General features: G+C 40.3%; 1 pseudogene; it reads right to left on the bottom strand.

The window, feature by feature from the left end:
• Positions 1-218: 218 nt before the first annotated feature.
• LOC127641536 (uncharacterized) overlaps positions 219-25,986 on the bottom strand; it is an 86,591-nt pseudogene continuing 60,823 nt past the window's right edge.

The following is a 25,986-nucleotide window of genomic DNA, read 5'->3' as shown; positions in this document are numbered from 1 at the left end:
AAATTCTGTGTACTTAAGCTGTAAATTGTGGGCTGTAATCTAAAGTGTTACCTGAAATTCTTTATAAATACTACTTTCACTTAATTACTTTCACTCAAATTCGGTGAGCCTCTGCAAAAATGTATGGACATGTGTGAAAATGTGTCAGACCAGTAGTTGTTCTCCATGTCTATTGGACTAATGTGTATTACTTAAATAAAACCATGAGTTTTTAACACTTACCTTTGAATGAGCTCTAGTGTGGCACTGGCTGGCTCCTGGTACTCGATATTAAAAACATAAAAGCAACTAAAAAGCACAGAGAGTGCTGCAGCAAAATCCAGCGGCTCATCAATGCAATGAGTAATTTTCCCCTCAATGCTGACCATCTACTTACATGTAGATGAAGTTAGAAGTGTATCTCCTGAAATATGAAAAGTCACCATAAAAACTGCAAAAAAAATTTCTACTTACCAAGCATGACGAGCCTTGGTGTGGCTGGTAGGTTTAGCTAATATTCAATTGACATCTTTGTGGAAGTTTCCTAGAAAACAACATAAAAAACAATAATAAAAAGAAAAACAATACTAAGATTACTCAGCAAAAGTTGTTTTTAAAAAGGTTATTTTATTAGTTTTATATAATTATAAAAAATAAGTGCATTAAAATTTACTCTCCATAATGTTGTTAGAAACCTATTTGTGCCATATATGAACATAAGTGTGATCTATGTGACTGGTCTGGTTTATTTATTGGTTTAGTCTTTAAGAAATTAAATTATTTTGGCTGCAATAAAAAACAATTAAAGTTTTAACCATGCATTATAGAACAGTTCATTATCCCTAAAAGCTGAGGGAGTTTCTTTGGATGAATTCCAAACCTAAATATCAAAAAGAAAAATACTGATTTATTGCCCCGTTTCATAGACAAGGCTTAAGCCTAGTCCAAGACTAAAATGCATGTTTGAGTGGTCTTAACTGAAAGCAACTTGCACTGACATATCTTAAAATATGTCAGTGCCATTATTTCTAAGGCACATTTAAAAAAGCTACTTAAATGTCCTAGTATATCTCATTTTAAGCCATATCTGTGAAACCAGATCTACATTTATTATTTTAAGGGGTTACTTTACTAGTGCTGTAATGTTATAATTACTTACATCTACTAAAATGAAGAGAGAGTTTTCTTTTTCATTTAAGTATTTCATTGTCAATAGGATGGCTGATATGGCAGTCTTGTTATTGGTTATTGGTGTGGCTTCAATTTCTTTTAGGAGAGCCTGGACCTCTGCGTTCCATTTTAATGTCTGTTTTTGAAAGTTGTTCACAATCCTATTGCTTTTGCCAATCAGGCATTCACTGAGGCGACTGCTTATGTCAATCCCTGTAAGGGTTTAAAAATGATAGCATAGGCCTCTTTTAGTGAATATGTATGGCCACTCAAGTTCTATGTCACTAATGGCTGGAGGGGGCATGAATTAATCATTTGGTGCTGATAAACGTGTTCATGCGATGAACAACCGTATTAAGTCCAAAAAAACAAAAATTGAGATAACCATGTGACTTGAATGTATGTGTGCCACTTTGTATACATAATCACTTTGGGGGGGTGTTCGCGCGACCAAAACTCTGTATTTTAAATTTTAAAATAGTCTCACGCGGAAAAACCGTTTATGTCCACTAACGAAAAATGGAGACGCCGGTTGCTTTCATGTCCGCTGCGGACATTAAAAGGCAAAACCTTGGCAAAAAAAGGAGAGCGAACATGAATGAATGGAAGGACAGAGCAAGGAAGTCTTTGAGGGATGCTGGGAAACCATATGTGAACCGGAGAGGAGAGCAAAAACGAGGAAAAAGTCCACCGAAAGAGGTGAGTGAAAGAACCCTATACAAAGTATCTACCTAACTTTTGCGGTTACAGTCAGAGGGGCGTGTAGGCTACTGGGCGTTGTCTACTACAGTTTATTCATATAGCTCACTCTGTTTAACGGATCAATTCATGAATGAATTGATATGAATGCTGTAGACTACTCCTTATAACCACGGATAATTAATCGAAACATTTTAGCTGCGTTTGATAAATAAATAAAAGGTAATAATAAAAAAAATGCATTGATTGTGTAAGCTGTTATATATTCTAGCTAGTAACCTTAATAGCTGCTAATAGCTCTAGTGTTCTATAGCTAAAAAAAAAAAAAACCCAGCTAATGTGACTTTGTTTTTGTTAAGGGCAAGGTGTGCAATGAGACGTGTCCCAGGCAGTGTTCAAGCCTAACAGAACAAAGAAAACTCCAGCTCTTCACAGAGTTTTATGCTGTCTCTTATGAGAGGCAGCAGGCTATCATTCTCTCTGGTTTGGAGCAGGTAGGCTAACTTAAGCAATTCATGACCATATCATATCAACAGTATGCAATGCATCACAATGTAGGCCCATGAAATAACCAGTGAATTGAATACTACTGTATGCCTTCAATTCACTAAGACTGCACATGTGCCTGATCACTGTAAATGTTACATTTTGTGAGGATGGATGAAGGATGATCGGCATCAAGTAGGCCACCAAGTGCATTACAGACCACAGCGCTTTGGTGCCCTAAAAGGCATACACCTGGCTTATTCATTCTCCTAACCAAAGCCTACTCACGTACTTAATGACCTTAACTTGACAGCTCTACACTATGGCTAGCCTGCTACGCTATGGTAAATGTCTTTTTACTTCATGTCTTTTTACTTCTAGCACAAGGTGAGTCGCAGACGACCACGTGGGCCTGAAACTGAGATAACTAAGAGGAAGTACACCTTCAAGTACCATGTGCAACAAGGAGGCCAAAGACTTGCTGTTTGTAAGCTCACATTTATGTCAGTCTTTCAACTGACCAACAGTCGCCTACAGGCAAGTTTTATATAGCCTAGCGTTTTCCGTTTGTTAATTTTGTATTACATGCATGATTTTAATTAGATACATTGTCCATAACATATTTATTTAAAGTTACTTATCTTTGAAAAGGTTATTCAAGAAAAGTTAGGCAGTCAGTCTGAGGGAACAGAGCAGGTAGATAAAGTCAGGTCTCCATTAGAGGACTTCAGAGGAAAACATAAGAACAGGTAAGTAAAAAAAAAAATCTTGAAGGACCTCATGCTCTCGTCCTGTTAGTTTTTAAAGATGCACCATTGTCAGCATCCGTTGCCCTACAACATTCCCTGGTCTAATGGTGCACTGGACGCTGGCATTATAAGGCGTCGGGTGCCTTTCCACCCTATAACGCCAGCGTGCACGTACCATAATGGTTAGGATTCAGCTCACTGTTGTTGCCCAGTCAGGAAACATATTTTTGCACTTTGAGATCGATATCAGAGGTAAAGTGCTATGCAAATGTAATGTATGATTATTCTTTGTATCATTACAACATGTGGATCTTAAAGGGATACTTCAGCTCTGGAAAGATTAATGTATTTAAAATGGGTCATTTATGTAGTAGAAATGTGAAATTATTTTTGAATTTGGAGCCTTCTAGACTGAGAAAAGCCAGAAAATTTATTTTTGATTTATGGGGATGAAAGACAACAACTCCCAGATTGCAGTGCTAAAACGCACACATCAATCGATCACATGCTTGGCATTCATGTAAACACTACATTCAGATTCAAAAATCGGAATAAATTCAGTTAGATTGAAACAAAATGTGTGCATGTAAACAATGACGATTTTTGCGTCATTGGAGGATTTTTTCCAGACAAAAAATACATAAATCTCTCATCTCAGGGGGATATGAGGGAGGAAAGCATGGTAATTCGAAAATACTAAAAATAATTCGGTTTTCTAATGATACAAAGCTTAATGCTATATCCTGAAGTATCCCTTTAATGACTGTATGTGAAAAACAAAATCCTATAGTTTAGAAGAAGGTTTAGAATTATACATTTATGGTCACAGAAACAATGCAATTGTGCAAAACAGACCAGCATAGTTTATTATATTTCCCTTGTTCATTGTTTATTTTTTAGGCCTCATAGCATTCATCCTGCAGTGAGAGAGGGGATAAGAGAGCATATCTTGAGCTTCCCACGCCAACCGAACCACTACTCACGGATGAAGGGAGATGTGGAGAGGGAGTACCTGAGCCCTGATTTAAACCTGCTCCGCATGTTCCGCCTGTACAAGGAAAACAATCCAACATCCACTGCAAAGTTCTGGCTCTATAGGGACCTCTTCAAGCAGCAGAACCTCAGTTTTGGGCAGCCAAGAAGTGACACTTGTGCGAAATGTGACGCCCTGTTCTCAAAATTAACAGCTGCTACAACAGATGGAGAAAGGTTGAAGATCGCAGCCGAGAGTGAGCTTCACCACCGGAAAGCTGAAAAAGCGTACACCCAGTTGCAGGCTGACACAGCGAAGGCTAAAGCCAATGATAACTGCCATGTCATTTGTATCGACATGCAGGGGGTAGTGTTCACGCCAAACCTGACACACTCCAACGTGTACTATCAACGACAGCTGGCCAACTACAACCTCTGTATCCAGGAGATGGGCACTGACAATCCTCCTACAATGTGCCTCTGGCATGAGGGCATCGCTCACAGAGGTTCCATCGAGGTGGCAAGCTGTCTTTTGAAGTGGGCAGAAACATCTTTCGCTCCCCTTGTCCAGGCAAAGGAACGGAAGCTCATCATCTATAGTGACCGATGCTGTGGGCAGAACAACAACTGGCGAGTCCTAAACCTCATGGCCCTGCTCAGTATCTAGAGGGTACTTCAGTCAGATAGAGCAGAAGTTCATGGTGTCTGGTCACTCCTTCCTTCCCTGTGACCGTTCCTTTGCCACGCTGGACAAGAGGCGTAAGGTGTCCACACTCCACACCCCCAGCGATGTCGCCGAGATGATCCGTGGAGCAAGGCAGCAGCATCCATTCAAAGTAATTGAGATGAAATGTGCGGACTTCAGGCAGCTCCCTGATGCAACATTAAAGCGTCCACCTGGCTTGCTAATCACATCCATGATGTGGTTGAAAGTGACAGGTAAAAAACTAAAGAGTTGGTTTTCTGAGATTAACAGTGTTGGGGATATGTGCGTGAAAGAAGAATCTTTATTGAATTTCTTGTTGAATAATGATTTCAGCTGCTGATCCATGGTGTGTCCACACAAAAGGGAGCCACAGCCTCTACGAGGGATGGAAGACCTGGCTGATCACCAAACAGAGGAAGAATCAACCACCTCCAGCTCCCTTGTTCTCCACCACGTATGCTCGTGCTTACGAGGACCCTCTGCCCGTCTAGAAGGAGAAGCACCGGGATCTTATGAAAATGCTAGCCTACATGCCAGCGGAGGCCCAAGCATTTTATGGGACATTAGAATGTGAAGAGTAGCCTGGTATGTGTAGGTCATGTGCAGGGTAAAGTGGGGTACATTGTGTATATTGTGTAAAATTAACCATAATAGTAGTTGTAGCTTATCTTGTATGCCTTATCTTATGTTGTATAATAGGAATCTATAGTTATTTATTTAGTAAATGAATGAATGGGGTGATTTATGAAATGTATTATAAAATGGTAAACTAGCATATGGAACCATAGCATGGAATGATGATGATGTATGTCTGTATTGTAAATATGTATTGTTTACAGTTATTACTGTTGTTTATTGTTTGTATGTATTGTTGATTGTATGTACGGTTTATTGTTTGTACTGATGTCTATTTTCTGCAATATAAGTAGGCCTATGTATTGTTCATTGTTCGTACTGTATTGTCCGTGTTTTTGTTCTGTGATTTACGTTGGCAAGAAATTGAAAGAAAGAAATGCTTAATATTTTCTTTAAGGTTCTGTTACTGTATTAAAACTAAGATAAAGGAATCAAATCTCCAGTGGTTTAAAGTGATATGATGAATTGGACTTATACTGTTATTCCACATTAACTGGACATATACTGTTCTTCCACATTCCAGAAATGTAAATTACTTTATTTTTAAGATTGATACTAAAAAATCTTATCTCATTAGAATTGTGAAGCTTTTGTTGTCTATCTTCAAGTCAAAAAAATAATAATAATATAATATTCAGAGTCCAAATTAAAAAAATGTTATTATTCAAAATTTGAAAATATGGACTTATATGGTTCTTCGTCTCAAGCCCTCAAATGTAAGTCTCTTGCATTAGGTTGTCCACATCATACAATACAGCAGACCTTGGACCTCCAGATTGAAACATTTCTAATACAACCTTTCACTTCATTTCGAGAGATTCTGTGGTCTCTCCATCCAGCATGGAGTTAAGTTGCCAATTAATGCATCTGTAACTGACAACTTTACATCAAACTTTTTTGACTGTGCAGCTGTTCAGTTCTTGTTCTGCTGTGTTTTTGGGGGGTTGACGAATCCTGTGTGCTACACTGTCTCTATTATCATGTTCTACTCTGGTTTTCAGCTGTCTTTTAAGTGAACTATAGCCATTTCCCAGTTGTTCCCCTTCCTCCAAAAAGTCTCCAAATGTTAAGGGATGTTTAGAAACAATGTTCCTTGCCACTTCCCCACAGTCAGCTAAGTTTCAGTTTGGGCAAAGTGCCCTCATGGCTGCCACAACAGTTCTTACAAATTCTCTCCTCGGTCCAAGTGGAGCCTTCTCCTTCTGCTTTCTTCTCCTTCTCCTTCTCCTGACCAAACTGTTTAAAGTCCTGCTGCTTGAAGAAGGGCTGCAGGCATGCGTACCCTAGGTATCTGGAACATACTGAGCCAATCAGAATTTGCAGGAGTGTAAGAAGTGGATGGCTGTTCAGATAGGTAGTTGGGTGGTGGTAATGGGTTGACTGTGATCTCAATTGGCATTTCATCCACTTGGCCTCAAGATGCTTTGAAAAATACATACAGAGAAACAAAGGCAAAAGTTTTACCCTCGAAATAGGCTCAACGTTTTTTTTTTTTTTTTTTGTAGGACTTTTATAATAACTTTTATAGTTCCTATACATGGAACAGCTGTATGTAAATTATCTCTGTTATGAGTGTTCCACAAAATACGGCATACAAATGTAAAGGAATACAATGATGAAAATAATGAGCAAAAACATGGTTTAGGATTTTTTTTTTATCTTACCTTTGTTTGAACTCCATTATTAGTTTTCAACACTGTATAGGGAATAAGAAGTCCTGAAGATCTGTCACCTCTACTAGCACAAGGTCCTATGTCTTCTGAACACCCACCACAAAACAAAGATGATTGAACACATCTTGAAGTTTATTATCATCTAATTCTGGGAGAACTCTCTTTATTTCTTGTTGAATCAGCTCTGTGTCTGAAGTTAAAAAGAACACACTGAGTGATGTAATGACACCACAGAAAGGCCTACCAATTTATAAACCGGAAGGGGATAGTAATCCAAGAGACTCAGCATTAACACACAGATACTTTGGATCAGAGTTGTGCAGAGAGTGAACTCCAAGGTCAGACAAAAGCACATATTCATTCAGTTCAACAACAAAGTAGACATCGGTTGGACTAATGAGTATCACTGATATTTTTCCAAAGATATAACCACAGCTGTTACAACAACAAAAATGCCATTAGATATTTGGTTCCTTTATAAACAACCCCTGATACCTCTGAAGTAGTCTGAGTGACACAGTTAGCTGTCCTTATTTCATTTTGTATTTTTGTATTGTATAACTGGCCATTGTGTTCATGTGCTTCACTGATAGATTGAAAGTTAGGAGGAAACAACTGGCCACAAGCTAGATAGGACTGGAGCAACTGCCAAAGTTTTACAAAGATGCACAAAATTATGCAGTTTTCTTGCACTGTTCTTAAAATATGAATGTTTACTTTAAAACCTGAGGATCCACAAGTGAATCAATGGTCCAAACCATAGTATAAGGTCTGCATAGTGCAACAAGTAATGATGCTTTTGCTTTCAGACTCTCATCAGGAAACAAGGTACTTCTTACAGAGACATATTCTTGTGTTAAAAACTTGAGGTAGCCAATCTCATTATGACTAATTTTGGGAGCACAAATCAGCTCAACCATTTCCTTCAGTTTAAGGCACAATTGCCAAACCTCACTATCCAAGGGGGGTTTAATTTTACTTCCTACATAAATTGGTAAGAGCCTCAAGAGACACCAATTCTGTGCAGCTGAACCACCAAGTCTTCGGCCATCTGCTTTAACCACACATGGTGCATTGTGAGAGTCACTTCCTACATGCCTGACTTGTGCAATTGTGCAAACGGAACTCCCCGCCACGTTCTTGGGGAACAGAAGGGGTCTCCCCCGCCCCTAGCAGCGGCCCTGAGCACTCCAGGTGGTCGGTTAGGAGCCCCTTCTCCCCTCTCGGTCAGCAGCCGTCCTCCGCTTCCAGGCGGCCGGGCTCCTCGTCCTCTGGCAGATGGCCACGGCTGCTCCATTGGGGTGGATGGTAGTGGCGAGAACTCTACTACGGCGTATCCCTCCTCCTTCCTGGGTTTCGGCACCAGTGTAACGTAGTTCAATGGAAAGGAGGAGGCGAGAACCGGCTTGACAATATAAATTATATTTTAATTATAAACTGAAACAAAAGACACAAATACACACACGATAGACATGTCCGTAAACGATCTCTCTCCCCCGCACAATCCTCCGCAGTCGGCCTTTATCCCTCTCGGAGGCTTGATTGGCCTGATAATGGACCGGGTGTGTAGAATCACGACCCGGCCCTGCCCGCCGCCCTGCCACATTCCATTTTAAGGCTTAAAACGGAGCACATTCAAAAGTAAACCAACTATGACTTAATCACCTGGCTGCTATAAAGGGGCAACACCTTCGCATTTAGGATAAGGCAGTCAGCCCGTGTGTGTGTGTGTTAATGCTTAAATCCTTGTTTTCTGCCTGAAGATGTATACACTTCGCAATATATAGTGACGTAATGCTTAGTAGTAGTTTTGAAGATAGTAATTTACCATCTAATGTTACAGTTGGTACCTGTAATGGGTACATAGAGTAATTTACTGTAATTAATTTATTTGAGCTACATAAATTCCTAAAGATGCACCTAATATTACAGCAAAATACTGTTCCCCCATATTACAGCAAAACACTGGCTATTTTACAGTTATTTACCCTGTAATTTACAGCAAGGTTTAACAGTGTAAAGTATATAAAGAATACACAATAAGACAGTGTATATTTATTAACATCAATGATATATACACACATACATACTTTACATACACATAGTGTTATGGAAACCCAGACTCAAAGATGGTGTTTGAACCCGAAGGTAGGTATTTATAGAGAAACACAAATATAGAAAACGGTCAGTATCAAACATAAGAGTATTGAGTGGTTGAGATGAACAGAAACCTGATGACAATTCGTATCAGTGTAGGGAGTGATTATCCTTGAGGAGCCACACACACAATTTGAAGGAGAAAGGACGTGGAGAGGGAACTTGGAAACACTGCTGAAAGCCGCTGGAGTGGAACACACACAATTCGAAGTAGACATTGGAGAGGAAACGTGGAGAGATCGCTGAATGTCATAGGAGCATAACTTGGAGAATCACGGGAAAACAGGTAAGACGCAGGTAAGTGAGTCTTTATTCCAAAGGGAGACCAGAAAAAAGACTAAATTGCGCATAATTATTGCTCAATGGGGCAGTTTTAACTGTTCATGAGATGGATACCCTGAAATGTTTGTTTCCATTAGTAGCATTTGTCATCAATTAAACAAACATCTACTTAAAGAGACTTTTCAAGCACATAATATAATTATTTTAAGTAACAAACAACTCTCACAAAAGCACCACGATAACAGTTTAAAACTTGTATACGCACAGTGAACACATACTGAGCACAATTATCAGATGCATGCAGTCACATCTGTTTACATTAGCACTTGTCACACACACACACACACACACACACACACACACACACACACACACACACACACACACACACACACACACACAGCTATCCTTAAGATGACTCTCTAGACATAATTATTTTTACACAGTACGAACAATAGATTCTATCCCCTACCCTACCCCTAAACATAACCCTCACAAAAACGTTCTGCATTTATAAATAAAATAAAAAATGTATGTTTTTGTAAGTGATTTCAATTATGGGGACACTAGAAATGTCCTCATTTATATTCATAAAAAACATTTATATCATAATACCTTTGTAATTACAACTTTGTAACCTAAAACAATTTCCTCACACACACACACAATGTCTGAGATGTCAGAGTGCATATAGGCAAACCGGACTGCTGATATTATTTGTTTGTTTTTTTAGTTATACAGTATATAAACGAATTAAATAAAACAAATACAGTACAGCAGGCATAACCCATTTGTTTACATGTTTACTATATTATATACAGTGTTTTATTTTTATGACAAGGAATAAAAAAAATAAATACAAAAAGATACTCATCTACACTCTGCCCCATCTAGCAGCTGTTCAGTGACACGTGCAAAAATATCTCACTCCAGGGGCACTGCAGGGGAAATTAGACCCGACTCATAAAACGGTTAAGCCATCATAGATACACTGCAGGCTGTTCTAATAGGTAGCAAAATTAAGCCGCTAACTAAGATACCTTTTTCTTTGGCCAAGTTTTAAGGCACCATCATATCCTTATCCTTTGCGAAGAAGGCAATTCCATAATTCTACTTGAATGTGGAAGAACTTCTTTACCCTTAATGCCACTCAAAAGCCAGAATATTTCAAATGAGCCCTTTGCAACATATAAAAAACCCCTATATGGTCAAAAGGAGTCTGTTAGCTTTCTACAAGAAGCCTGGGAAGGTGGGAAAGAATGGTTGATAATTGCCTGTGCTTGATCACACCATTACCTCAAATTGAGTGTAATTAGGTGGGGTAAACTGGGCTGAACTGGTTGTAAGCAATGTGCAAACCTGAGGGGCACTCAACGGGAGTTTAAAGCCACATGTCTGATTGCTGGATAAAGTAATCTGTTAGCAGTATGCTTCAGACGTGATAAAGAAAACAAGCTGACGCTTGATCCAGTCAGGAATGTTAATTCTAAAAAAAATGTCATCTAAATGGAAAAAACACACACAGGTTTCACTTGCATGACACACTTTGGCTTGAATCCAGGAGTCATTTTGTCCAATTAGGTAAATGGATTTAATGAATACGAGGGGGGTGAAACATAAAACAATTATATAATGAAACAAATTTATTATAACGCAACATAATATAAAAATATGGTGAAAATCATCAAGGAGATAATTTGCAAAGAGGCTTTAAGGTAAGATTTCTCTTTGACTTTAATACACATGTTGATTCATCCATTTAGTCAAGGACATATGTGATGAAAAGCCACACGATGGTTGATATGTATTGAAAGACATTAGTGAATGGACTTTGACCAATTATTTATAACAAAAGACACCATTCATGCAACACAGTTCCTATAGATTGTGTCCACTCAGTATTCACGGTAACCACTTGCAGGCAAAATGTGCTACAAAGTCAAGTCAATATGCACTTAGCAAATCCAAATTATTATGATGGCCACTGACAAGACTGGGACCATTGTCCAACCAGCAGCTAGTTAGGAATGTTCAAAGTCAAATTCCTTATTGGTGTGGCAACAATGCAATTGCCTTAGTCAAATTATCGATCATTTAATTCCTAGATTCCCATTGAATATAGTGTAGTGTTAAGTAGAACTCTTGTATTAGAAAAATTTCTTCCTGATGGACAGTTAAAGGGATAGTTCACCCAGAAATGAAAATTCTAATCCTCATAATATCCCAGGTGTGTATGACTTTCTTTCTTCACCAGAACACATTTGAAGAAAAATAGAAATTTAGAAAATATCTTAGCTCAGTAGGTCCTTAAAATGCACACGAATGGAGATTTCTCTTTTGAAGTCACAAACAAATCACAGACAGTCAGCGTAAACGTCATCGATAAGACTCCTTCGTGCTGTAAGAACAGCACCAACCTATTATTCTCACCACAACAGTACAGAGCGGTTTTCTGAGTTACCGTAGACTTTGTTGATGGAAATGCCTTGTTATTGGTTTTTGGCACCATTTGGAGTAAATTCTAGAGAGTTGGTATGAAATCCCAGGAGATCAGCAGTTACAGAAATACTCAAACCATCCTGTCTGGCACCAAAAATCCTCCATATAATTATCTAATCAGCCAATAATGTGGCAGCAGTGCATTGCTGATCTCCTGGGAATTTCATGCACAACAGTCTCTAAAGTTTATTCAGAATCTAGTGAGTGGCAGTTCTATGGATGAAAATGCCTTGTTAATGAGGGAGAATATCCAGACTGGTTTGAGCTGACAGAAAGCATACATTAACTCAGAAAACACCTCTGTACAATTGTAGTGAGCACAATAGCATCTCAGAATGCACAAAACATCAAACCTTGAGGCAGATTGGCTACAACAGCAGAAGACCACATTGGGCACTTTATGAAGACCATGGCATTTCTAAAAGAGTGCTTGGTGAGAGTATTTGACATCAGAGTTTGGTTCATTTGGTTGGTGTAAAAGCATTTTTCTTAACCCAGGTGCAACAAGGGTTGCCAACTTTCCCGTATTAGCTGGGTTTTTCCCGTATTTATGTTTTGGCCGAAATGAAGACTTTCTGTACAGGACATCTATTATCCAACCCCCCACCATGATAAAACGTTCCGTTGTGAAGGCATTGCGTCCTTTATGGATTCTGCATAATGTTCAACATCCCTTAGTGTGCCCCCCTTTTCTCAGTTGGTGCTCAACACTACTCTTAATCCAACTCAGTGCCTAGCATTGGTAAATGATAATACCTCAGTGTGACCGAGCAGCTCTGTGCTGTGACATAGTGATGGATGAGCTACCAGGTCTACCGCGTAGCTTGGCACAGCTTGTGCAGATCTCCAGTGAGCCTTTCAGCTAATGTGGCCCTCTATGAAAGTCAGTATGTTTTAGGATTAGCACTGATAATAATGTGCTGCTGTGCAACATATGAAAGCATGAAGTAAGTATGAATGTTAGCCATTGAGGTTGTTAAGGCTTTGAGGCAAAATACTTCAGTCTCACATAACTGACTGGGAGCCTCTTTATATACATAAAAATAGGCTTCATACAATAGATCATGTGAATTTCGTGCAAGCCAAAGGGGGACCTCTGCAAAAAATTCTGGGGAATTATTGTGGGGATCCTGTAGTGTAGCTAGTATAGCATGGTATTAGCAATGCCAAGGTCATGGATTCCTTTCCCAGGGAAAACATTTCGACTAATGCATAAATGTGAACCAGTTATTTTCATTAAACATAATCATTAACATCAATTAATTGTGTAATGATTCAATTAGAAATATTTATATTTAAATATTTATAAATATAATATCATAAATATTACATAAATAATAATTCTGAAAATTCAGTTTGCTGCACGGTTGTTCTGCAGTACACAGCAATCCATTTAGCAATTAAATCTGTCAATTTGTCTAAGACAGATTTAATATAATGGCTTTTCTAAGGATGCGTCATTGTACAAATGCATCAGACAGATGCTTCTAGAGCATGTATCTTCGGACGTGTCATACAGTATTAACAGTGCTTTTAGGTTGCCGTGTCAAGTTAAACGTAGTTTGAAAAAACTTAAAAAAGAAGTCTTAAGATCCCTGCATTCGAAATTGCGCTCTGTCCAGCTGTGTTTGAAATAAAGAATGCATTCCTATCTTGTGCTGTTGCTAATGTCAAACAAGCCTGAATGTGGTTTGTTGTCCATACAGCTTTATGTTGCCTACATAGCTTGAGTTTTGCTTACTGGTACTTCACGTTGGTACAGGTGGTACTTCAAGCTTGTATTTCTTTATTGGTACAGTAGGAATATTATAATAATGAATTGCGTTTTATTGGTAAAATGAGACGTGTGTGTAAGGTGAGCTTTTATATTTGGGTTTGAAAAATGACAGACGGCAGCAACATGTGCAGCAGAACTTAAATGAGCATAACTCTGACGTCAAATTATAATGTTAGAAAGTAAATTTTTTAGCAAGGTTCACTCATATCTTCCCCTTATAGATGAAAATAAACCAACTTGAATACTGTAGTTTCTTCTTCTGGTGTGCAGGATATTTTTTTTTGCTACATCCACCTTATGGGAGAACAAGGTTGCTGAATATTATATAGCTGTTGATTTGGGGGGTCAAATGGTAATTGAACACATATAAATCTCTGAATGAGACATTTTTGCTGCTTGGCTTCAGTAAATATTCTGAGTGGACTGGGCAGGGAGATTTGAGTTCTGAAAGTTCTAAACATAGTATTTCTACTATTAGTAAAGTCATTTTTATAGCACCTTTCACAACACACATCGTTTCAAAGCAGTTTTACAGAAGATCAGACATTAACAGAAGATAAAACTGTAATATCTATGATGATTAGGAACTGCTTAGGAGTATATGAACTGCCGCTTACCTGCTTATTGTGACAACTCTCCTGACATTTGGGTCCCACCCTCAAGGAACTCTTTAACTCCCCCCTCTATACTCCATTACAGCCATCAAATCCCGGCAATGACACTTCTCCATCCAACACCATCATCAATCTGGCTGCTCTAAGCTGAGGACACAGAGCTTCTCGCACCGCAACCCTCTCTGCAAGACGCAGGAATTAACCCTCTCCTCCATTGTCCAGATCACCCAGTTCGCCGTCTGTCGCTCTCTTCGACGTTGTGTCGGAGAAGCGACACTAAGGGTCTCTCTTGAGCATATACCTCTGATCTATGAAAAAAGACCAATGAGAAGTTGGCAGCCAGTATTTGCATACCCCACCCCTGGACATACGGGTATAAAGGTGAGGAAATACTAGCGTTCATTCAGAAAATTTCTTCGGAGCCGATGGTTGTGCATGCTGTTCGTGTGAAATCACACCAGTTCCAGTTTTCCTCTGACGCTCTGCATGCTGTTGGATTGAGGGCGCATTACAGCAGCGATTTCTCCTTCTTGCACAGCAGTGCAAATTGCCCCTGGGCACTTTGACAGTGCAGAAACCCAAACTCTAAGATAGTTAAAAGAGTGATTTTCTCTAAAAGAGAAAACTTTTCAGGACGCGTCTTTGTGTAGTTTCTGGATGCGGTTGATTTCTCCCCACCTCTGATGGTCATAAAAACTGCCTGGCGTACCTGGGTTGCGATTACATTCAGGCTGCGTTTTTACGAATGGTCTATGTTTTCGGGGCGAGAAAATAGCAATGTCAGCATTGCGGTTGCAGGCTTTCTTTTGTCATGAGAGAAAGCCACTTCAGCCACCCCCCATGCCTCGCCTCTTTTCCACGGTATTGGGGCAGGCGCCGCGGGTGATGGAGGCAATTTGGGGAAAATTACAGGCTGTGTTTGCTGGGTAAATCCCCGCGAACCACCCGCCTCCCCGGCATGCTTGCTTGCTCCCATCTGAGCTCGGGATGTGCGGGCGGACACGCGTTTTCCTTGGGTACGTTTTGGCTGCCCCCGGTCGCTGTGTTGTAGCAACTCCCCCTCGCTGAGGCTGGATCTACCACCGCGCCACTTCCACGTGTCGCCTAAAAACACATGTGATGTATTCACCACTTTAGGTGTGGTCTCCGCAGGGTCTTTTCCCCCTGAAAAATAGGAAATTGGGTAAGACCCCCTTCCCTCGATGCATGTAAGGGCCCCGGCTGTCTATTGCTCTATGCGAGAAGCATAGAGAGAAAAGAGGTCCGGCCAGGCTTGGTCCATTCCCAGGTTGGCAAGCGTCGACTTGTTCCCCTGTCTAGGGTAACCAAAAGGATTCCGATTACTTTTTTGGGGCATTGGGGAAGGATACGTGCAGTCTGACACAGCCGGTCGTTTTGCACGTAAGAAATTCCAGCCCGCTCCTGTGTCAGCAGAACACGTACACGGCTCAGCGCATGGCGTGATTTAAATTGGACCCCTAGTGTCGCTTCTCCGACACAATGTCGAAGAGAGCAACAGACGGGGAAGGTCTAGGTTACAGATGTAACCTCCATTCCCTGATGGATCTCCAACTTCTGCTGCCCACTCAACTATACCGGACATTTAAAAATGGCCAGTGAACAAACTTTGCCACGCATAATCTGTTTAACATCTAAGTAAAAATTAATTGTATTATGTATATGTCTCTTCCCAACATTACATTACCTCTACCTCTAAAACCCTGGAAACTTTATAGCCCAATCAATACCTTCTACCCATTCTTCTAAATGTGGCACACCATGACTGTTCACAATCCTCTAGTTTTCTAGGTACAGACCATTTCTCCCTCACCAAACTTCCATCCCGCAAAAAGCCTAGCACCTAGCAAGTCACCACCTCTCCTTTCTCTCCCATTCCAGCCCCCACTTACTGCGCACCAAACCACAGGGCCCCCTGACATAAGAGCCTACCCGCCGCCACCACTCAGCAGATCATCAACCTCAGAGGCCCTAAATACCTCTCCTCAACCAGCCTTCCCCAACTCTTTCCCCCCATCTTACCCTTTGGCTTCCGGAGCTAAATCGAGCACGAGGCCGCCTCCGTTAATGAAAAATTCTCCAGTACAATGTTTACCTTTTCCAGCACCTCCCCACTCACTCTATCCTGCCTTCAGAGCCCCCCAGGCATGAGGATACCTCCACCTTCAACACCAGCTCTGCCCCCACTCCCTCCCAGTTGGCCTCAACCAGCCCGCCCTCATACTGTCACCCTCCATAAAGCTACACCCCTAGCCACTCCCCCAAATTCTGTAGCCACAGAGCTTCTGCAAATGTCCAATAATCTCCGGACCCAGAATTTGTCAGGTGCAGATAGAGCGCTTTCTGCGCTCCTCTCTCTCTCTTTCTCTCAAATTTTAAATAACACTAAAAACAACAAAATCCCCTCCTCTCATACGCTCTCCTCTGCAGAATTCTGTATTTCGTTTAGCCGTTATACAAGTTATTTGTATTGCTCCACTTTCTCTCACAGATGACACAAACAAAATGATTATGCAGATTTATCTCTCTCTTTTGGCAGCAGCCATTTCTACACTTATCATAAACTGTTCTCTGCAAAATGCGCTTTTCAACTCATGCAGTGGAACCAGTGTCCATACTGGGGAGCCCTCGACAAAGAGCTCCATAACAGAGTTTTTCTGGGCTGCCATATGTAGCGTGTAACACGTGTTTAGTGTGTCATACTAACGTAACATTCAGTATGGGCCAATTGATCAGAAGGAAGATGCGTCTACTGGAGAGAGGAAGACAGCACAACAGGTGAGTGAACAATCAATACAAAGTCTTGTTTCTGATTCAGTTTTTGGTCTTGTATTAGAAGAAAATACACTTTTACTCAAAATGTGTGAATCACAAAGAAAAACAATTAAAATACAATAAATGAAAATATTCACACTCTTGTTTTTTTCCAGATACGTGGACTCAGTTTTGAACAGTACTCTATTGTAAACAGATTCTCACATGCTTATGAATAATAAAAGAAATAAAATAAAATAAATCTCTGTGTCAGATTCCTTACAAAACAACAAAATTAAAGAACAGATAATAATTTCACACAAAGTATTGCAATCAATAGCTCAATTACCTCAGAATAAAATCAAATGAACAATCAGTTTGATTCAATACACAGAATGAAATTCTGAACTTTCGCTTTCAGTTGCAAACGAATCACTTGCTCCTCAAAACTTAATAGTCTGTCCAATGTGAATCAGAGACTCAAGATTTGACAAATAAATTCAGTTAACCTGAGTTCATAACTCGAGTCGATGAGTTCAGAGACCTATTGATTCTTTTAGAATGATTCAGGATCACAATCAATGTCTTTTGCTGAGAAATCACAAAGGAAAAATAGAAAAAACAAGATGATCTCAATGTGTCCGAGTCCCAGTTGTCCAAAAGTAAAAGAAATAATTCTCCTAGCACGAATCAGGGAACTCACAGAAGAACTCGAATGAATCTCACAGAAAACCCAGCCTTGTAAAACACAAGGCAGAACAATAATTAATCTTCAATTCAAACAATTCCATCGTCAAATCACATGCATGCACTTCAATTAACACATTAAACATAACACTTTAACACTCAATAGCATACTTCATTAGCTCATTAGCATTCTCACACGTGCATCAGCTTTAGCCCATGTGCTGTCCACTTCGGCTCGCACGGCCTCTATAAACACTCTGTATTGTTTCTCTATCAGATCCGCGGCACTTTTTCCATAAACGTCAAGATAATGTTTGAGTTTTAACTCACCAAGGCGATGAATTTATATATTTTCAACAAGGAAGTTCATTTGTGGCACATTGATGTTCCGTGTATCTGCATCGATCTGTTTCACAAGCCTCCGTCTCATCCGCGTCTTACTCTGGCATCAGCTCCTTCATATTACAGCATCAGATCAGAAATCCTGTTTTTCTGTTGTATTCGATCACTTTTCTCTGAGTTAATCACTTACATGGAGGGGTTTTGAAGATCGCTACGTGTAGCTGCCTCATCTCACTCGCTCCACCAGTAGCAGATAGGCGGGGCTTGGCTCACTGCTGCTACTAGCTCTTAAAGAGCCCATCACCTCATTTAATCAGTGATTTCTTTCTGTTTCTTTCTTAATTTTAACTTCCATTTTATTTTATTATTAGCCTGGGTTACCCGGGTTACACATAGCATTCGCTGCGCCTCTAGATCAACCAGATCTTGATTCCAGGGGAAGGGTAGTAAGAATTTCAGCCAGCAGACATATATGCAACAATTTCAATGAGTTTGGTTGCCCTAGGCAAAGCTGTCGTTTCTTACATGTCTGTTCCCATTGCGGCAATGCGTATACCCACCCTAATTGCCCTGTATTGAATCCCTTCAAATATAAAAATCTAAAAATATCTCAGCTCTCCTGTCAATATTTATTTTCTTGATAACGAACTTGCGAACCATCCCGATGCCCAATTTACAAACGATTTCCTAATTAGCTTAAAATCCATCTTCAACACCGGGCTAGAAAGCTTTTCCTCTTTTAGCGTTATATGCAATAGTTAGCAATTTGCGCTAGTTGAACCCGATGTGGTGGACAAACTAATCCATAAAGAGTTAAAGTCAGGATTCACAATCGGCCCGTTTGAAGCTCCCCCTTTCAAAACCTTCCACATCAGCCCTATTGTGGTAGTGACTAGAAAATGATCAGGCAAAAAAAAAAAACAGCTTATGTTTACCACTTCGACACAAGATTACATTAACATACGAACTACTGAAATGTGTACCTTGGTCAGGATGCCCAGAGCTTATTTAACTAGTGACTTAGACTTGATGTGTATGAATATATTTAACCCAAATGACCTAAAATAGCGATTTGGCAAAGGAGTACCTTGTTAAGGATGTGCTTTTATATGTCATGGACAGAAGCAGACCTTACCATTCAAGCTGATGGAAGAAAAGCCTCAGCAAACCACCTGAGCAAATTGCATTTTCAGAGAAAAACTCTCGAAGCATGCTGCAAAGTGGTTATGTTATGGATGACACTGAAGCTTCAAAGTATGTTATTGATGACACTGAAGCTTCAAAGTATGTTATTGAGTATGTAGCATCATTTTCAATGAAGCCCTGTATCAGAATGTGTATTGTTTTCAGAGATTTACATGATCAACCAAAAATAAAGCCTCACTTCTGTCCAGTCACATGTAAGCTTCACTTTGCGTTTCGGAATGTTCGAATCCAGACCTCTACTCTATGGGTTTATGTAAGTTTAAGTCTATTTACAAACGTATTTCAAATTACATTATGATATATTCTGTAATGCAACAAGTAGTATTACAAATAATTAAAGCACCTGATACTTGCCTCATACAACTCTGTTATTATTATTATCACATTGAATCATATTGACTCATATTGGTATTTATTGTCACACTTTAGATCCTATTACCCAGTAAAAAATAAATGTATGATTACCATGCAACATTCCACTGATTTGTCTAAAGAAAATTATATATAAATAATTATTATTTTCATCCTAAACTGTATGTGTGAATTCCTTGTCATATAGTCATTTTTGTTCTTAAGTACACCCACACAAATGCACTCATAGACCCTTAAGAATAAGGTTACCATGGGAACCAGATCTAATTATGATGTTGGGTTGGGCTAATTACTTATAGAGGATTTTGCAGTGACTGCACCAGCATAAACACCTCCTAACCAGATATTTAACTTAAGATACTGATTTTGTGCATTCAGGATCAGATCACTCTCGGTTCTGACAGCAAGCGATTACAAATTAGTTCAATGCATACCCACTACAACTGCTTTGTGATACTCTTTTATTACAGTCGACGGCAGGTGCATGCAACGAAAATGCACACAGATGAGGACTATCTGCACTGCAAGAAACTCTGGGATGTGCGAGGACAGTCCACATGGGCTGTGCTGACGACTACATTTTCATCATTCATACTGTGCGCAGTATGATCGATAATGCGGACAACTGAAGTATACTTTGGCCTTTTTAGAGGACCATAGCTTTACAGTGATTTACTCTACAGCAGTCTAATATTGTGCATGGAATCATCTATTTTAGATAGACCCACCTCTAAAAAACAAAAATACAAAATAAAATGTGATCGGTCACTTTTCATGTTAGTCAGACATATCTTTCCTGTCTAAAGGCAAAAGTATACTTTGGTTGTCTGTGTTGGTGAACACTCCATCATAAGTCTGCACAGAGAGATTTTAACAGACCTCATCTTTGTGCATTGCCAGTGCATGCACCTGTCGTTGATTTACTAAAAGAGTATTGCAAAGCAGTTGTAGTACTCATGCATCGAACGCGTTCGTGTTTGTTCACTGTCGGTCAACTGGCCGCGATACCTGGGCCTTAAGTATCTATGCAGGACCTTAAGTATCTATGCAGATACTCAAAAATCTGGTTACGCAATACATGTCTCACAGCTGAACAGCCAACATTTAACTCTATTTTAGCTGCTATGTTTTCACTAATTTCTATCTGACTCTGAGAATTAGTAATGACAGTTTCACCATGATATCTTGAATATTTGTATGTATTCTTACATAAAGTGTGGTTCTAGCAAATATACATTTGCAAGTATGTTTGCATAGACACCAAAACATACAATAATGACAACATCTAAAACATAATAATTTTTACTTATGAACAACTTTAAGAGAGATACAAATGTTTACATATAACTATCGAATCCACAATGATTAAAATAATGGAATAAATCGGTTGGACTTTATTGCATTTATGGTGAATGAGATCAATTAAATGTTTCGTGTCATCACAATTATATGACTCAGTTGACGCATTTACCAAATTAGACTTATAATGGTTTCATTCTGTTCTGGTGCCATATTCTCATTTCAAAGATTTATGTCACTTTACACCAAAATGTTGACAATTCTGTATTTGTTTCATCAATCCTTAAGCATTTTTTATTTTGTTTTCTATGGGACTATTGTTTCTATTGTTTGCATATGCTCTGGGGAGCAAACAAAACTGTATATATGTGTCAGTAATTTTTACCCCATTAAATAGTTTTACTCCTAAATAAATTAATTGTAATTTTGAAACATAAAATCATAACCACTCACATGAGATGAGGACCCTAGTCATATCAGTAACCGTATAAAAACTTTATTAAATGGGTGAGCGGTGCCCTCATGGGGGCTGCCATTTTAGAATCACATGACCAGCTGAATACTACTCGCTTAATCTCAATAACTGTCTTGTTACTGGACACTTTCACTCTTGGATTAAATTAATCATGGCTGGTTTTGAAATTTCTACAATGGCATCTGTAACTGAAAATGATTGATTTTGAATGATGCTGCATCCACACCACTAGGTGTCACTGTAAGTCCAAGATGACACGAGTAGAAAATTATGGAGTTGTTTAAATATGTACATATTAAAATGTATTTATTTATTTTTCAATAAGTATATGTATACATGACATAAAATCAGTGGGCATGCTGTAATTAAAAGTTGTGCAAAAACGATTATTTCTATGGCTGCCTTTCAGTCTCTTCAAGTATGCATGCTGCTGCTTGCTGATTTGGCAGGTCCTTCTCAGTCTCTATCACGCACATGCTGGGTCTCTCTTGTGTGGTTTCACTTCTGAAACTAGTTCAGATGTAAGTCAGTGAGTGTTTTTGGGAGATACTAAGAGATACGGCTGCTTTCCTGTTTCTCTCGCAAGCCTGGTTCAGTAGATCCACTACTGTGTTTATTATGCCCGTGTAACCAGTCCTGCTCAACCTGCTCTGAGCGTGATTCAAACCGGGGTCTCCAGCATGGGAGGGGGGCACGTTAATGAGAAGGCTTAAGGCGACAGTCTCTAGTGTCAGTCACTAGTGCACCTCTTCAGGTCAGGGGAGAGAGGTTTATACATACAGCACAGCTCAGCTGGCTCCTGTTACACCCGGGATATGCATTGCATGTAATGAATAAGTGCGCAAGTTTCTGTGCTAGGATGTGCGTGTACCTCCTGACAATTTATACATGCCAGTTCCCTATCTGTCACTCACTCGACGTTGTGTCGATATAGTGACACTAGGGTTCACTCTTGAGAGCCCGTAAACACCTCTGATCTTTGATAAAAGGCCAATGGGAATTGGCGAGTGGTATTTGCATGCCTGGACAAACGGGTACTCTGGAACCACCATGTTTGGCCCTTGGACGAGATACAGAAGACCTCAGTGGCCTACCACCTGCAATGGTAGACACAATCACTCAAGCTATGGCCCCCTCTATGAGGCACCTGTATGCCTTGAAGTGGCTTCTGTTTGCTAAGTGGTGTTCTTCCCGACACAAAGACCCCCAGAGATGCGCAGTCAGCTCAGTGATTTCCTTTCTGCAGGAGAGGTTGGAGGGACGGCTGTCCCCCTCCACCTTGAAGGTGTACCTAACGGCCATTGCTGAGCACCATGACACAGTGGACGGCAAGTCCTTAGGAAAGCATGACCTGATTATCAGGTTCCTGATAGTAGTGAACCTGCAAGCGCTGCCCCTGGTGAATCGCTTGCGCATATATACACATACAGTATCTCATACATACAAGTCCCTCATTTCACCTTTTGTTATTGCTCAATTGGAAACATCTTAGTCTCGGATCATGCCCTGCTGAGTTTGGAGGTGTTGCCACATTTGGAGAAAAATAAATCATATAGTTGGCACTTTAATGTATCCCTTTTGCAAAATCCTAATTTCCAAGAAATGTTTATGGCTGAAATCAATGTTTATGTGGAGGCCAACTGGTCCTCTGTATCCTCTGTAGGCATGGTTTGGGAGGCACTAAAGGTGGTTCTTAGGGGTTGGATCATACAGTTTGCCTCATTCATCAAAAAATCCAAAGCAAGAGAACTAGTGGGGTTCGAAGGAAATATTAAAAGTGCAGAGGCAGAGCTGAAGTGCTGAATGTCATCTGATTGCCTCACAGAATTGACCCGATTGAAATACAGATATAATATTATTTTGTCAAGGAAGGTGGAAGTTTTGGCTATTCAGGGCAAGACAGTCATACTTTGAGATGGGAGATAAAGCAGGGAAGCTTTTGGCTAGATATATAAAGCAGAGAGTTTTTTTTCTACCATTCCTTCAGTGAATTATGCTGGTGGTGAAATTTTTACCTCGGCCATTGATATTAATAATGCTTTTAAATAATTTTATCTTGATCTCTATAGTTCTACATCTTCATCTACTGATGAAGATATTATAATTTTGTGGAACCATTACAACTCCCTAAACTGATGACTGAGCAAAAAAAAAATTCTTGATTCTGATATAAACTTGGAGGAGCTTTACGAGGTAATTAAGGCCTTGTCTGCAGTCAAGGCTCTGGAACCAGATTTTTTAGATCTTATGCTACAGAACTGGCCCCACTTTTGTTAGAAGTTTATACAGAATCATTAAAGAATGGAAAGCTTCCACCAACCATGACACAAGCCCGGATCAGTCTGGTTCTTAAAAAGGACAAAGATCCAAGTGAGTGTAATCAGAATCAGAATCAGCCTTATTGCCAAGTATGCTTACACATACAAGGAATTTGTCTTGGTGACAGAAGCTTCCAGTGTACAACAATACAAACAATACCAAAAACAGCAGCAAGACATAGGTAATTAAAACAATAAACAAAAAAGAATACAATATAAATAGTTATACATATACGTACATACACTCACCTTCATACATACCCACATACCCACACGTAGTGCAAATCTATTACAATCTGTTATATAAAGAACAAAAAACAGTATATTATGTACAGAGCAATGTAAGTAATGGCAGAAGTGGATATGTTGGATAATATAAATAGAATTAAACTGTGTATTGCACATAATTATTGCTCAATGGGGCAATTGTTCATTAGATGGATGGCCTGAGGGAAGAAACTGTTCCTGTGTCTGACGGTTCTGGTGTTCAGAGCTCTGAAGCGCCGGCCAGAAGGCAACAGTTCAAAAAGGTAGTGGGCAGGGTGAGTGGGGTCCAGAGTGATTTTTACAGCCTTTTTCCTCACTCTGGAAGTGTATAGTTCTTGAAGGGGGGCAGGGGGCAACCAATAATCATCTGAGCAGACCGAACTGTCCTTTGTAGTCTTCTGATGTCTGATTTCGTAGCTGCACCAAACCAGACAGTTATTGAGTTTGGGCAATAAGAGTTATTGCCCAATTTCTCTTATCCAGCTAGATGTCAAAATATTATCAAAATTCTTAGGTTAGGACGTCTTTTATAAATAGAGATCAGGTGTGGTTTATTTTGGCCATAGCTCTTTTGATAACATTAGGTATTAAAATATTATTCAATATTATGTGGTCAGTGGTGAATGATCAGACTCTGGTCACGGCCATCTCATGTTTGATATGTTTATCTTCAGCAGCGTCCACTTTACCTCGGTGCAGGGCAAAAATGCCTCCACCTTGTGTGCGGAGATCGCAACCCTTCTGCGCAAGGTTGCGATAGAGCCTGTCCCTCCAGCCGAGATGGAGAAGGGATTCTACAGCCCTTACTTCATTGCACCCAAGAAAGGCGGTGGGTTGCGGCCAATCTTGGACCTGCAAGTTCTGAACCGGGCCTTCAAGATGCTGAGGCAGAAACTTATTCTGACATGCGTCCGACATCAAGATCGGTTTGCGGCGGTAGACCTGAAGGACACATACTTTGCATGTCTCAAAATTACCCCGTCACAGACCCTTTCTATGGTTCGCTTTCGACGGCCCTGTCCCCTCGTGTCTTCACAAAAGTCGAGACAGCTCTTGCCCCATAACGGGAAGTGGGCATTCGCATACTCAACAACCTCAATGACTGGCTAATCTTAGCGCACTCTTGACAGTTGCACCATGCACACAGGGACCTGGTGCTCATGGGCTTCGGGTCAATTGGGAAAAGAGCAAGCTCTCCCAATGAAAGCGTGCCTCAAAAGCGAGTGCGGGCAGTCGGTGTTGAACTGCCTGAGTATGTTCAGACCGGGCACAGCGGTTCCACTGAAACTATTTCAGAGGCTCCTGGGGTATATGGCATCCTCAGCGATGGTGGCACCGCTCGGGTTGATGCATATGAGACCACTTCAGCACTGCTACAGACTTGAGTCCCGAGATGGGCATGCCGCCACGGCACATACCATGTGACTCTCACCCCTTCCTGCTGTCACTTATTCAGCCCTTGGACAGACCTCTGTTTTCTATAGGCAGGAGTCCCCCTACAACAGGTGTTCAGATGAGTCATAGTTATTACAGATGCCTCCCAGTTGGGCTGGGGCGTCGTGTGCAACGGGCACGCAGCCACTGTCTCCTGGATGCAGCCCCAGCTGGGTTGGCTCATCAACTGCCTAGAGTTTCTGGCTGTATTTGTTGCCCTGTACAGATTTTTGCCATTCTTACACGGCAAGCACGTGTTGATTGGATCAGACAACACAGCGACAGTAGCCTATATAAATCTCCAGGGCAGCTTTCACTTTCATCGCATGTCGCAACTCGCCCGCCATCTCCTCCTTTGCACGCCACTCATATCCCGGGCAACCTAAACACCACAGCGGACGTGTTGTCATGACAG

The sequence above is a fragment of the Xyrauchen texanus genome, chromosome 4, assembly GCF_025860055.1.
Source record: "Xyrauchen texanus isolate HMW12.3.18 chromosome 4, RBS_HiC_50CHRs, whole genome shotgun sequence".
Lineage (NCBI taxonomy): Eukaryota > Metazoa > Chordata > Actinopteri > Cypriniformes > Catostomidae > Xyrauchen > Xyrauchen texanus.
The sequence above is the reverse complement of the archived record's forward strand: the minus strand, read 5'-3'. Positions and strand labels throughout refer to the sequence as shown.